Source organism: Elgaria multicarinata, chromosome 1 (assembly GCF_023053635.1).
Source record: "Elgaria multicarinata webbii isolate HBS135686 ecotype San Diego chromosome 1, rElgMul1.1.pri, whole genome shotgun sequence".
Classification (NCBI taxonomy): domain Eukaryota; kingdom Metazoa; phylum Chordata; class Lepidosauria; order Squamata; family Anguidae; genus Elgaria; species Elgaria multicarinata.
Window position 1 is genome coordinate 34,028,755 of NC_086171.1, and position 14,219 is coordinate 34,042,973.

The 14,219-nt window shown below is 39.7% G+C and overlaps 1 protein-coding gene across 6 annotated transcripts in view; it reads right to left on the reverse strand.

Annotated features, from left to right (window-relative positions):
• ZMYND11 (zinc finger MYND-type containing 11) overlaps window positions 1–13,731 on the reverse strand; it is a 110,116-nt gene extending 96,385 nt beyond the window's left edge. For all 6 annotated transcript variants that reach the window (XM_063125822.1, XM_063125846.1, XM_063125830.1 and 3 more), the window contains exon 1: window positions 13,507–13,731. The gene's annotated coding sequence lies outside the window, so the exon portion shown is untranslated. The remainder of the gene's footprint in view (window positions 1–13,506) is intronic.
• Window positions 13,732–14,219: the final 488 nt, after the last annotated feature.

Sequence of the window (14,219 nt, forward strand, 5' to 3'; positions counted from 1 at the left end):
GCAAGACTACAGTCACTTGACCCAGGAGCAGTCGTCTTACCAAAATGTCTACAAGAACAAACCAGTGCATCATCCAGAAAGTAAAAAAGAACCTCAGAGTAGCATCCAAGGATCTGCAGGCCACCCTCGTCTTGGCTAATGTGAGTGTTCATGGTTCAATCATCAGAAAAAGACTGAACAAGGAGAAATAGCCAGGAAGAAACCACTGTTCTCTAAAACGAATGGAACCTGAACCAAAAGTGGGTCATATAACTAGACAATGATCCTAACCATACAAAGCAGATCTACAAAAGAATGGCTGTGGAAGAAAAAAAATTCTGTGTTTTAGAATGGCCTAGTCAAAGTCCATACCTAAACCCCATTGAAATGTTGTGGCAGCAGGATCTGAAGCAAACTATTCACGTAAGGAAGCCCTCACATATCACTGATTTGAAGCAGTTCTATAAGGAGGAGTGGTTCAAAATTCTTCAAAACCATTATGAGACCAACAGTTACAGGAAACGCTTTACTTGAAGTCATTGCTGCTCAAGGAGGTGCACACATGGATGCAGAATGTTGAATCAGTTGGGGATAAATTTGTATTTTAAAATTATATTTCTGCACTGCTGCTGATTTTATCCTGGTTGTGTTTTTATATTGTATTTTATATTTTGAATGGTTTTTATTTTGTGTGAACCGCCCAGAGAGCTTCGGCTATTGGGCAGTAAAAAAATGAAATAAATAAATAAATAAATGTTGGAAAAGCATCATGTTTGTGTGTCATTTGTTTAATCATGTTATCTATTTTTCTTTATTTAGGATTATGGGGTTAGATTAAGATCTAGGTTGGAAATATGTGGATCCTAAAAGAAATGTTTGATTGCTACTGTACATGCTCTGACAGAAGAAAAGGTTCAAATGTCATAAATAAGTATTAAAAATGTCCTAGCAAAATAGGAAACAAACACTGGCCTTCATCTATCCCCCATTTACCCACACCTCCAGCAAGTGATTGTGGATTCAGCTGCCTATTACCCAACAGTCACATATTTATGGGTGATACTACTTAGTTAAATGATTTTTCCAATATTATTTGTCAAATAACTTACATAGTGCCTTTTCCTTTAATTTTTTTTAAAAAATCAAGCAATATTACTGCATATTCTAAAGGCAGTGCCTTGAAAAGGAAATTGATTTTTACAATCTCAGAGGAATTTGTTCTCCTTAAATTCACATAAAATTATGCACATCATAAGTAGGCAAGAGCAAGGCTTAGTGGGGAGGTGGTACTTTCACAGATAAATTAAGAAGAAATATGGAACACGTGAGATGAGTGCATATTAAAAAAAATCTTTGGTGGAATATTTATTCAGCAACATTTAATACATTCTTTAGCTTTTAGGGAGTGGAATGCCATGTGATCTATCCTCTCATGAAGATTCTTTTTGACATTTAACAGAAATGTTTATACTGTTACCTTACAACACTACTTCATGGGAATCTACAAAATAAAAACAAAGTTTCCATTCCTTGAACCTTACAGTTTCTATTAATCCAGAACCTTACAGAAATGCATTAACTACAAATGTTATTCAAACCAATCTGCAGAACACAGTACCACAATAAATCCACCTGTCTTAATGGAATACAAATAACCCGTTCTGCACATGTAATAGCTTGAGATGGTAGAGTCCTGACATAGGCGATGGCATTTTGGCACTTGGTAAGCATCTTTATATTTTCCTAGGATTTTCATTCTTACTGATCTATTTTAATTTGGTATATATCTCATATATTGTGTTTATAGAACTGCTGCTTTTAGTCTATTCTTATGTTACTGCTTTATTGTATTTTGAATGGTTTTATTTTAAGCTACCATGATAACTTCAATAAAAGGTGGAGAATAAATTTGAATAATAATAAATAAGTCAAAAATATGAGCAAAATTATGTTGTCTCATTGCCCAATTGATAGTTAGGAGCAATATGCTTCAAACAGTAGGGAAGCACAGAATCCTTTTTCTTTTTTTAAGAGAATTTTGCTAGGGTGGGTGGACATGTCTCTCCTTGTTAACAGGAAGTCTTGCAGTAACTTATGAGAGCAAAAGTGTTTAAACAAATAAAACAATAAATATATTTTTTAATCTAGTACTCCAAAGATGAATTAACACTGGTGCTATGTCACCAGTGTTATAGCTACTCCCAACACTGGAAATATATATGAGATCTCAGAAACCTGCTTGACAGGCTGGAACCTAACTCTATACTTCCTTGGAGATAGAAACTGCTTAGAAGTTCACCACTACTAATAAGGAAATAACAGTTCCAACGAGCCTGCTAGGTAGAGATACAATTCCAGTGCATAGGTTGACGGGGTTCTTAACCTGATTTCTCTCAACAGGGAGTGAATATAATCCCAGTCACCTGGTAGTCTAGACACCTAAAAACTTTGAGGCTGGGTCCTAATATGAATATGCAAAATGATTTTTTTCGAGCATACCTATCAATTCCATTAATTTATTTTTATTTATTTAAACATTTGTACATTGCCCAGAGAGCTTCAGCTATGGGGCTGTATATAAATATAATAAATATAATAAATAAATAAACATTTCTACCCCACCCTTCCAGTGCTTTCACACCACTCAGACCCACTTACAACAATTAATCCCCATAATAAAACAAACCCAATAGCTACTGCAGAAAAATGCCCCCAATAGGCTTCACGCTATAAAATGTAATCTGCCCAGCAAGCTGAAAGCTTTCTGAAACTGAAAAGTTTGCATTATTTGGTGGAAAGTAGCAAGATAGGGGACTAAAGAGGTTTTTTGGGTAACATTTTGCAGCCACCAATAAGGCTCTTTCTCTCGCTTCAGCTAACATAACAAAATAGTGTAACAATGAGCAACAACTTCTGGACCTTGAATGGTTAAGAAAGGTTATAGGTATTTTAACTTTTTAAAGTTCACACTAATTTGATCTTAGGAGAAGATCAAATTAAGAGAAACTTTCTGTACAAAAATAAATTCCATTTATTACATTTTTGAATAAGAGAGGCAATACTAATCATAATCCTGCCCCCTTCCTTAAGATTCAGATATATAGTGGTCCTTATTTGGGAACAGTATGTTTTACCTGCAACTTACTTTTTTCCTTTCATTTTGTTTTTATGATTTTGTATGAGTTTCTTTCAATTTTCAAAAAAGAATAAAAACAAAGTTCTACTAACATGTCAAAAATTTCTCAATATATTTTGAAGTGCAAGCAATTTACACAGGTGGAATTTCATTGAGAGCCAATGGAAAGAAATAATGTAAGAGCACATGTACTCAAGTTCGCAGTCCATGAACCTGGAGGTGATCAGGAGGGACCACATGGAGGATGTTCACCTATGTTACATTAAGTTGGATTCGATGGCCTTACAAGGCCCCTTTTAACTCTACTATTCTATGATTCTATGTGGTTGTGTAAATGTCCTACAAATTCCTTTTCCATTCCTAGAGCAAATACATTCTTTGGGAGGGAGCAAAGAAGAGACCAAAATATGAGAATGCTGTTTGCTCAATCACCTCTCAATTTTAATTAGTGCATTTGAAACTGCTATTGCTGTTTTTTATGAAACAATGTTTTCCCTTTATACAAAGACAATTAATTCTATCTTAATTTGAGATCAGGTTCAGAATTGAAGTTCTTGGTCATATACAGCATGTTCCAACTCCAAGGAGCTTACAGTGCAGTGTTTTTGCAAATGTGTGAACTCTTAAGATTCTATTTTATAAACAGATTCTGAGAAGAATTCCAAATGTTTATTTTACGTATTACATTTATATCTCACCCAACTTCCACAGAACTCAAGGTGATGTACATAACATTTCACTGTAGTCTCCCATCCAAGCACTGACCTAGCTTCAGCACTGGAACATGTATCACTACTGAGAACTATTTTTGGCAGTACGCAGCTGTTCTAATTGGTAACTAACAAAGCAACAAACAAAACTCCAAGCATTTAGAAATTTATAAAAACTCTAAGGCAAAAAGAAACTATAACAAGAACAATGGCTAAGGGTTTATCTATAGATTATGGTAGTGATACGAACAAAAAAGTCCATCTCAAAAGAAATGCCATGATTATTCTTCAGTAATCACATTACATTTGTGGTAGGGTTAAACCCCTTACAAAGATGTTCCTTTAACAGCAATTTAATTGAGAGAACCGTCTTATTTTGTAACATGCAGCTACCGCAGCAAGCAATTAAATTCTAATATAACAATGGCAAACAAAGGTGACATTTGTGAATAAACCCTAAGAAACCAACAAGTGAATAAACCAACAAATACCAAAAATGATAAGCAATATAGTGCCTATTCATAAAGCAGCAAAAATTACAATAAACAAACATATCAATAAAAAAGTAGAATTAATGACCTAAAATGTGAAATATTCTGCAGTGTTCTCATTTCACAAACGAACAGATTCTGCATAAACATTTTCAGGCAAATAAACATGTTCTTAGCCTTGGACCCACTTTAAATGCAAGCCTATGAAAGAGATAACTCTTTATTATAATTTCAATTCCTTGTACAAGAGTCGGAAAAGGCTTGCATTCTTTTAAGATCATCACTAACATCATCCAAATGGATGATCAACTGTTTACAAAAAATGTGTGAAACAATGCTAGGGCTTTTGTGATTAATGATATCTGAATTAGAAGTTGATTTTTGTCACCCCCAGTCTTATTTGTCTCATTTTACCCCTTTAAAATGAGCATCCAATAAAAAGACTTCTAAGAAAATTTCATTCTTTCTTCCATCTTCTCATTTCCATACCAGTGAGATAAAAACAAATCCAGTAAGGAATATTATCAGACCTGCAGAAGTGATTACCCTAGGATGTCAGAATGCCAAACTAAGAACTGCCCTATGATATAATGTATTCAATAGCCCATATCCTGCCAGTTTCTGTATCTTTCAAGGCCATCTCTTCAATCAGTTCTTTTTAAGCGATTGTCATTTTCCATTTCTATAAAGCAACTGATTTATAGAAAGATTTGAATACAAACAGACAATAATGCTCTGCTCATAGAAAACAAGCAAACATTTCCCAAAGCTATAATGTTTTAAAGGGTGTGCTTTGTTTCACTAACTTGAGAGTGGCAGAAAACTGCAGTGACATCCCATATTACTGATCTCTCTGTAAATACCTTACACATTAACCCTATTCCATTTCATTCCAATGTTTCTCATTTTCATTCTTTTGGCCATCGTCCATTTGACAAAACTAATCTGGATTAATCTGTTCCAGAGCATTCCTTGTATTAACTTGACTTGTGCTAACCCACACCTAACCCACACCTAGCTCTTGCTTATGTACCATCTATATAAATAAAAATGTAAATGTTTGTTCAAAACAGACGTTATATCTCCGAAAGTTCTTCACCGATTGCTTTGAAATTTTGACACAACGTTGCATTCGAATACGCGAGCGTTGTTATGTAACTATGTTCTATATGGGGACAAAAGTTTGTCTTAAAATCAAAGAAATAAGCCTCCTCAAAACCAGTCCTGCTGATCATTGTGACATCGCCAACCAGTACGCCAATCCTCTGCCTCCTCTCCTATTTGCATGTTCTCTCCTATTTGCTCTTATAGGTCATTGTGACATTGCCAACCAGTAGGCCAATCCACTGCCTCTGCCTTCTCTCCTATTTGCATGTTCTCTCCTATTTGCTCTTATAGGTCATTGTGACATCGCCAACCAGTAGGCCAATCCACTGCCTCTGCCTTCTCTCCTATTTGCATGTTCTCTCCTATTTGCTCTTATAGGTCATTGTGACATCGCCAACCAGTAGGCCAATCCACTGCCTCTGCCTCCTCTCCTATTAGCATGTTCTCTCACAATTGGCTGAGTGAATATAGATGTCACACCTGTGACAGTTACACGTTCTGAAGAAAGGTAACTGTCAGGAGTTTCCACTAACCTCCTCACCGTAAAAACATCCTTTTTTAAAAACCAACCAGTAGGCCAATCCACTGCCTCTGCCTCCTCTCCTATTTATTATTATTATTATTATTATTATTATTATTATTATTATTATTATTTATATAGCACCATCAATGTACATGGTGCTGTACAGAGTAAAACAGTAAATAGCGAGACCCTGCTGCATAGGCTTACATTCTAATAAAACCATAATAAAACAATAAGGAGGGGAAGAGAATGCAAACAGGCACAGGGTAGGGTAAACAGGCACTGGGTAGGGTAAAACTAACAGCCACTGCCTCCGCATCCTCTCCTATTTGCATGTTCTCTCCTATTTGCTCTTATAGGTCATAGAAGCAACAATCTTGACAGGACCTTTCAAAGGTGAAGATGTCCTCATTCCTCGCATTCATATGATTCCAGCAGATATGCCATTTCAATTTAAGAGATTGCAATTCCCAATTCGATTGGCGTTTGCAATCACTATCAACAAAGCTCAGGGCCAATCTTTAGAATTGTGCGGTTTAGATCTAGACACAGATTGCTTCTCACATGGACAATTATATGTTGTGTGTTCTAGAGTCGGCAAACCAGACAATCTCTGTATCTACACAGACAATGGAACAACTAAAAATATTGTATATCCACAAGCGTTGTGAAATTAAACATATTAGAAACATCCGCTTTGTCTTTTCTTTCTTTTCAATTTAACCAGACTGAGCCACAGCAGGGTACAGCTAATATATATATATATATATATATATATATATATATATATATATATGGAAAGTATGTGTGAACTATGTATGTTCGGAAATATATACCCACTTCCAGGTGAATTAGAAACTTGAAATTTGGAATGCTGATAGATCTGGCTGTACAAATTCTATACACAGAATTTAGGGGTTTAAGGATTTTTAAAGAATTTCATAAAAACCAAGGCTTACGCCTGCAACTCCCAGTGTGCCTTGGGTGGGAGGCCAGACTATCTGGCCTTTGGCGGCCATTGTGAGTGCATGGGCAGCTTGCTGCTGCGTCTCTTTCACAACCCTGGCCATAGCTAGACCTACGGTTTATCCCTGGATCATCCAGGGGTCAAACCTGTTCACCTAGGTGACACACAGGGGATCCAGTGCTCAGGCAGGGGCGAACCCTGGATGATCCCAGGATAAACCTTAGGTCTAGCTGTGGCCCCTGACTCCTAAGGATGGTCTCAAGCAGTCAACCCAATCCCACATAAAAGGAAACAACCCACATAAATGGGCTGCGTCCATTTGTGGTGCCTCTTCCCACCCTCTGTGTGGTTTTAAAATTGTATCTAGATACAATAGCGTGACTTTGATGGGACGAACATGCTCAAAGACACCCCATCCTGTTATTGCTGTTTTCTCAGAATCTGGGGGAAGTATGCACACGGCCTTAACTCTTAAGAGGGAGGGAGGCACTCTGTGTATGCCCAGAAACTGCCTGGCCCCAGCTCTTCAGTACAGGTGGGTGAGACGTGTGAGCTGAGGCAGTCCCAGCAGGATTTGGTCAGAGCTGGGCATGTCCACTGACAGCTGCTTGCCTCCCTTCCTCCGCAATGCTACTTCTCAACAATCAATCGAGAAGCAGCATCGCCAACGAGAAGAGGGAAGCACCTTTCAGAGGATGCAGGCACATGCGGGCTACCAAAGGCATACTGGGAGGTCTGGTACTGGCATGTAGAGTGGCTGGTTTTAAATAAAGCATGGGTTAAATTCTAATATAATAATGGCAAACAAAAGTGTAATTTCTGAATAAATCCTAAGAAACCAACAAGTTAATAAACCAGCAATACCAAATAGTAAACCAGGTCACTTTGTGCGAACCAGGTCACTATCTCTCAATCCTAACTCAGCTTCCAGTTCCCTGACCTCTCACTAACTGTCTTTGTTCTCCTTCTAACGGACTTTCTTCAACTGCCACTAACCCCACCCACCATTCAATTCTAGGCTCAGCTGTCAGTCATTTGTCCATTCACTCTTCTGTTTCAGTGGTATAGTCAGGCCTTTACATAAAAATCATAAACTTTATTCAGTAATTCCTGCATCTGTCTTGGAATATTGTGGTTTAGTTATAACGGGGGAAATCAGCATACAAAATCTCAACAAGTTAAAAGGCCTTTGAAAATAACAACAACAACAGAAAGATCTCTTGGCACTGGAAAGCCATTAATGCAGTCACTTGGCAAGCTTGTCTGGGAAAGAGAAATCCATAAGCAGGATGCCACAACTAAAAAGGCACACTCTCCAGTTGTCTCCCACCACACCTCAGATGGTGTTCAAAGATTAACACATTATTCAGGAACCTAGGCTTATGCCTACAATTCCCAGCATGCCTTGGGTGGGAGGGAAGACTAGGCAATATAGAAATAAGAGCATTATTCTCTTCATAGCCATAGCTATAGCTCTTCAAGGTCCTTTTTAACTGGAGATGTCAGAGACTGAACCTGGAACCTTCTGCATGCATAATATCCATTCTATCCACTAGGCCATAGATCTATTCTCTCCAATTCTACATCTGTACTGTCTTTATTAGGGTGACCATATGAAAAGGAGGACAGGGCTCCTGTATCTTTAACAGTTGTATTGAAAAGGAAATTTCAGCAGGTGCCATTTGTATATATGGAGAACCTGGGGAAATTCACTCTTCATCACAACAGTTAAAGCTGCAGGTGCCCTGCCCTCTTTTAAATCTGGTCAGTCTAGTCTAGCTTCTGTACCTTTAACTGTTGTGATGAAGAGGGAATTTTACCAGGTTCTCCATATATACAAATGACACCTGCTGAAATTCCCTTTTCTATGCAACTGTTAAAGATACAGGAGCCCTGTCCTCCTTTTCATATGGTCACCCTATCTTTATGACATCTCACCAACTTCTCAGACTGAACAAGGCCTAATTTACACCAAGCAGGATATTGCACTATGAAAGCGGTATGAAAGGGGTATATAAAAGGCAGGAGCCACAACTACTGCCTTGTCGCAGTATTGAAGTGCACTGGCAACTGTTGGGGCCTATTAACACATACCATATACCACTTTCATACCGCTTTCACAGTGCAATATCCTGCTTGGTATAGATTAGGCCCAATTTAGAGGTCATATCTTTCCAAGCATATGCTCCTCAGCCCACTGTGAAAAATTCTGTTGACTCTCCTTCACTTTATTTCTGTTTATAAAAACCCCTGCCTACCAGTCAGAGACTTCTATACAAAACTTAGCATAACTTAAGTGCTAAAAGAATTACATAAAAATAGGTTGTTGTGGGCTGCTGTGGGGCAGTCAACTGAGCACTAGTTTCAAACCCCACTTCAAATTCCTGCTCAGCAATGAAAATCAATTGGTGGTCTTGGCTGCCATCAGCCTTACCTACCTCCCAAAGTTACTATGATGATGAGATAACAATAGTAAAGGCTGCTGTGCAGTGAAGCGTATAATATAAAACTTGCAGCCCAGTGTTCTACCAGTTCAGTCTCAATCAGGGGAAATAAGCCTAGTGCTATTTGAGTGTTTTTAGAATCAGTCTGAGCTCAAAATGCCCTAAAATCACAGCTGTCATATTTTGTGCCACTTATGTGACATTCCTCATAGAGGTGAAGGGGTGATCTGTTGCTGAAGAGTGGAGTGCAAGCAACTAGAAAGATCAGAGCCTGTAGGTGCTTGATTATCATTGTTTGTAGGAACATAATTTGAAAGGAAAACATTAAAGAAAACCCCCAAGATTCCCTACCTAAAATGCATCCCTGAAAACAAGTTGAATCCTCAATAAAATTGATGACAATATTTACATATTAGGATTCCCATGGTCAACCTAGATCTTTATTTTTAATTTTTTTTATTAGACCCGCTGGGCTATGCAGAGTAGCATTTTGATTAGAGCAACACAAACAACAAAAAGGCTAAAAATTAAGGGCTGTAAACACAGATTAAGAACCTAGTGGCAACTGGTGCCTTTTGAGGCTGGAAGGGTGGAGGGCAGGGCATCTAATAGTAGGCAGAGCCTTCAGGTCACAATAGGCGGAGCTGCAAATTGAGGTATGCGGATCTACAAGAGCATGAGTTCAAAGCAGATGGTTGTAGAGGTGGGTGTCTCTGATCCATACTCCAACACAAAAGCAGTCTTTTTGTGTCAAAGGACACAAAAGCAGTCCTTTGAATCTACATTTGTCTGCTCCACAGCAGAAACCCATTGCATAAAAAAGGGCGATGGAGGCATGCAAATTAATTACAGAATCAGGAGTGCAAAGAAGTTTGGGGAGTGTGTGTGTCTCTAACACATAACAACACAAAAGCACTCCTCTGAGCCACATTTTTCTGCTCCACAGAAATACAGACAGGGCAAACTGAGGCAAGTTAACTCATGCCGTAGTAGCCTCCCAGCTGTCAAAAGAGCCGTACAACCATAAAAAATGTTAGTGGGGGCAAGAGCATCACTGTGGTGGCAAAAGTGGCGGCAGCTGTTCTTTTTTGGATTCTGCATACAAAATGTATAATGTATAATATATGAATGTGAAAAAGTATATACCTAAACTTAGTAACCAGAGAAGTGATGTCTTATTAATTGTAGTATGTGTTATCTTACTGATTGTTTATATAGTATGTGATGTATTGCTCTCATATATATATATATATATACATATTTTATAATATATATATATATATATATATATATAGAGAGAGAGAGAGAGAGAGAGAGAGAGAGTGTCAGTATTTTATTTTATTTTGCTTTTTCAACGATCAAGGCCAAACCCCCATGGGGTTCCTCTCAGATGACACAATAACCACTAGGGCACTTGACCCGCCACGGCAGGGTAAAACACCTGCCACACGATATGCTAACTCAACCACGGATCGCGTTTTTGAGCAATCTCCGGCGGGTTAGTTTATTGTCTGAACAGGCCCAAGATATACTAAGGAGTATATATTTATGGTAGGAAATATTTCCTTAAAAGACACTTAATTAGGTGAGGAATAGGGCTAGAAACAATACCTGTTCGGAGGGAAAAATTGTGAGTCCTACACAAATCTGATATGGAACACAAAATAGTAGAGCTCATAAAGGCACATTCTGCCACATCCTTGTTGAAGCTAAACAAGTCTAGCTTTAGTCAGCATCTGGATGGGACACCACCTAGAAACTAGGAATGTTGCTTTAGGCTCCATTAAAGGAAGATGGGATAAGTACATACATCTTTTCATTAGACAAGAATGGAATATCTTAACTATTATCCATTTAAGGGAACTACATTGAGAGCAGAACACCAACCATGCGCAAACACAAACTGATCAAACTGTTCATCTGTTGAGAGGGAGCTGATGGTACAACCTAACACTTGCAACGTGTTTTAATTATTCTTTTTAAAATTTGAATATCTCTATCCATTTTAACTGTACATGTTTTAATTTGTAAAGCTGCCTTGAGTCCCAGTATTGGGGGAAAAGCGGGATATAAATAAATATAATAATAAATAACATCCCACAGAAGAACAACAACTTGTGTAGCCTTTGCATGCAGGCTTAAATGTTGTGCAATGGGGGCTTTCTTAGACACTTTGAGCATGCCAAAGGAAGGATGGGATACAAATGTAATAAAAAAAAATCCCGCTGAATCTGATTAGGCTTACTCATTGGACTCTATTGTACATAACAGACCTGCATCCTTAAGAAAAAAGGCCTACACTACATTAATACAGAATACCAGTGCTTTAACAACTGAAGCAGATTAAAATCAATCCTTCATCCATTAAACTGGATGTGCGCCATGTTAATTTGTACACCGTGTTAATTAATATAGAATAACAACCAGTTAAGCAACTCAGATAATTCAGAATCTCTCCATCCATTAAACTGGATTGAAAAGGGGTGTGTGTGTCGGGGGGGGGGGGATTGTAGCCATTTGGCCTTCAACCATTCTTTAACTACCTTTATAGTGAGGACACCAGCAGCTTAAAGAGTGTTTAGAGGATAATTAATGATGATTAAGTCCTTCTAAATATGTATCCTCAATACCCCTTAAAAAAAATATTTTGGGGAAGGAAATTACATAATAACACCCCTCTCCCCATTAATCTTTCGATTTCTGTCTCTCTCTTTGGCAGATATCCTGACATCTCCCCACATCCTATAGGGCAAAGCTACCGCTCCACTCCCAACCCAGTAACACCTGTCCTTTTAAGGTGAGAGGGTTAACCAAATTATCTTCATGCACTGCCTGCCTGCCTGCCGGAAAAAGGGGGCTGATTTAAACCTGTCCCCTCCCAATGACAGAGTATAACCTTCCCTCCCTTTCCCTTTTTGAAGGGTAAAACCTCCCCTATTATTCTTAATAAGGACCAAGCTGAGAATAAGCCCACCGCGTCTCCCCTCATTTATAGAGTCTCCTTTTGGGGGAGTGGGCGTGGGCACACATTTCACCCTTCCCCATGTTTTAGGGCAGGAGACTATAAAACAACCCGTCTCCTCCCAGTCTGCCCTTCCTATGGGGAGCCTTTCCTTATCCCTCCCTATGACATTTTTTTCTGTCCCTTGTAGCGCCCACACCCCACACAGCCCCTGCCATTTATTTGGTTCAAACCTGCTCCCAAAGCAGCCGCCGTGAAGCGAATACGCGAGAGGGGCAAGCAAACAGGCGGCTTTGCGCTGGGAGGCCCATGCGGGGGAGACGGGAAGACTGCAAGCGGGAAAGGCTGCGCCCTGCCCGGCCTCTCTAGTCACTCGAGTCCCCGGCTCCACAATTCTAGGCAGGCCGAAACGGGAAAGTAGTTTCTCCCCGCCGCCGCCTTGTCTAAAACACACACCCTTTTCCTCTCCCATTCCCAGACTCGATGTTCTATCCATGCTAACCCCTCACCTTCCCCTCAGGTAGCGGCTCTAACTTCCAACGCGAGCGAGGAAGACGCGTCCTCTTTACGCTTGAAAATCGCAGCAGGAGGATTTGTTACTACGAATAAAGATTAATCACAAATTCATTCCCGCCCCGTATTCTAAATTGCACTCTTTGATTTCCACGGTGTCCAGAAAACGACCCTCTTGTACTATCGGGGAATCAACGAAGAAGAAGGGGGAGGGTGGGGGGAAGAAAAAATTCCCCAGCGCTCCAATCCACTTCGCACAGTCGATGGTTATTATTACAAATTCTTATTAGCGTGGTTGTCTTTTCTTATTTTGGCAGCCCTCCCTAATGCCGAGATTTGCACGCACGTCTGTATCGATATCTACACCCAGGCTCAACCTTTCCCCTAAAGCCCTTCTCCTCTTGTGGCTCAATGTGTACATGATTTTGTAGCTTTCTTTCTTTCTTTTTTTTAAGGCGCCATGTTTATAATCCTCCATCATATTTTTTAAAAAAAGAAAAGAAGAAACCCCGCAATCCGAGCCTGGGAACCGCCGTCTCTCCCTCGCCCCCCCCAACCCCACGAAAAGCCAAGGAGAAAGACACACCAAATCTCCACCGGGCTGTAAATTCAAAGTCGTTTCTCTCTCCTCTTCCCCCCACCTCCGCCCCCCGACTGAAGAGAGACTCCCTCACCTTGTGCTCTTGGCGGCTGTTCTTTCTGTTGCTGCTGGGGGAGGAAGAGAAGTTAACCCAGGCGAAACTTTTCAATCCTTTTCCCCAGGCCGCGGCTCCCTCCTCCTCCTACATATTTTTTCCCCCCATCGGAGTTTTATTGTGTCTGAATTTTTCTCTCTGCTCTCCTGTCTGTCCACACTTCTAGCTTTCTGGGGTAAACAGGGTTTAAGGATGAAGCCACCGATCCTTGGGAGAAGGAGAACTCTAGTGGCGTCTGCGGGAGTTGCTGGTGGTGGCGTCTCTCGCCCTCGCCCCCCAACCCCGCTTTATTATGTGGGGTGGAGGCGCGGATGAAATTCAGGAGAACTGATTCTACCAACTATTGAAACATTCCTGTGGGGTTTTTTTTAATATGGTGACGTTGACTCTCGCCTCGCGCGCCACCCCGTTCACAGTTCTTGCGGACTGACACATTTTCGGATTCATCTTTGTTCAGAATAAGCTGAAAACCTATTATGGAGTTGGGTGTGTGTGTGTGTGTGTATAAGTGTAAAAGAGACATTGGGGGGTTGAACAAATATTAATATCTCCGTCATTTTCAAAAACATATTTGAGAAGAAGGGGCTTCTGGAGGCAGACAAAAGCAACAGTGTGTGTGTGTGTGTTTTACAGGACTAATAAGGATAATTTGGTTTCTAGAAATAACATGCATCATGTTGTTTTGTTCATCC